Source organism: Lotus japonicus, chromosome 6 (genome assembly GCF_012489685.1).
Source record: "Lotus japonicus ecotype B-129 chromosome 6, LjGifu_v1.2".
NCBI classification, from domain to species: domain Eukaryota; kingdom Viridiplantae; phylum Streptophyta; class Magnoliopsida; order Fabales; family Fabaceae; genus Lotus; species Lotus japonicus.
In genome coordinates, this window is record NC_080046.1 from 17,355,298 (window position 1) to 17,357,092 (window position 1,795).

Here is a 1,795-nt window from a genome sequence, read left to right on the forward strand (position 1 = left end):
GATTGGTTGACTAACGTGGTCCAGTGATCAAGAAAAACGGAAAGATGAGGGTTTGCATTGACTTTTCGAGATCTTAATGCTGCCACTCCAAAAGACGAGTATCACATGCCCGTTGCCGAGATGATGGTGGATTCAGCTGCCGGCCATGAATACCTAAGCCTGTTAGATGGTTATTCAGGCTACAACCAAATCTTCATAGCAGAAGAAGACGTGTCGAAGACAGCTTTTCGATGCCCTGGTGCCTTGGGGACATATGAGTGGGTGGTCATGCCATTTGGACTGAAAAACGCTGGCGCGACCTACCAAAGGGTAATGAACACCATTTTCCATGACTTTATTGAAACTTTTATGCAGGTGTATATCGATGATATTGTGGTGAAATCCCCATCGAGGGATGACCATTTAGCCCATTTAAGGAAATCCTTTGAGAGGATGAGGAAATATGGCTTGAAGATGAATCCCCTTAAATGTGTCTTTGGTGTTATTGCAGGTGATTTTTTGGGTTTTGTGGTGCATAAAAAGGGCATCGAGATCAACAAAAACAAAGCTAGAGCCATTCTCGACAACAAGTCCACCAACCAGCAAGAAACAACTGCAATCATTATTGGGAAAGATTAACTTCCTAAGGAGATTCATTGCCAACCTCAGCGAGAAGACCAAATCATTTTCCCCACTTCTTCGACTTAAAAAAGAAGATGCGTTCCGCTGGGAAGCAGAGCACCAAAAAGCGTTCGATGAACTCAAAGTGTACTTGTCCAGCCCACCTGTAATGGCACCACCTATAAGAGGAAAGCCAATGAAGCTGTATATCTCTGCCACGGATGGAACCATTGGAAGCATGTTGGCTCAAGAAGATGAAGATAGCAAGGAAAGAGCCATATTTTACTTAAGTAGGGTGTTGAATGATGCAGAAACTCGATACACCGTGATCGAGAAATTGTGCTTATGCTTCTACTTCTCTTGTGTAAAGCTGAAATATTATATAAAGCCAATCGATGTAATGGTTTTTTCTCATTATGATATAATAAAGCACATGTTATCTAAACCTATCTTGCATAGTCGAATTGGTAAATGGGCTCTGGCCCTAACCGAATATTCACTCACTTACGCCCCACTAAAGGCAGTTAAGGGGCAGGCAATTGCTGATTTCCTAGTAGATCATGCTTTGCCTAAAGAAATTGTAACTTATGTGGGCATCCAACCTTGGAAGCTATTTTTCGACGGTTCCAGCCATAAAAATGGCACCGGAATCGGGATGTTCATAGTATCCCCAGGGGGCATCCCCACGAAATTCAAGTTTAGGATTAAGAAGAATTGCTCGAACAATGAGGCCGAGTATGAGGCATTGATATCAGGCCTCGAAATCCTGATAGCCTTTGGGGCAAAGAATGTTGTCGTAAAAGGAGACTCTGAGTTGGTAATAAAGCAACTTACCAAGGAATATAAATGCGTCAGTGAAAATCTAGCTAGGTACTACACGAAAGTAATAATTTGTTGGCCAATTCGACGAAGCTAGGCTAGGCCATGTTTCCAGGGTAGACAATCAAGAGGCCAATGAATTGGCACAAATCGCGTCAGGATATATGGTCGATAAATGTAGGCTAAAAGAGCTTATCGAGGTCAAAGAAAACTAAACCCCTCTGACCTCAACATCCTGGTCATTGACAATATGGCACCTAATGATTGGAGAAAGCCAATTGTCGATTACTTGCAAAATCCTGTGGTTACTACAGACAGAAAGACAAAGTACAGGGCAATGAGCTATGTCATCATGGGAAACGAGCTATTCAAGGAA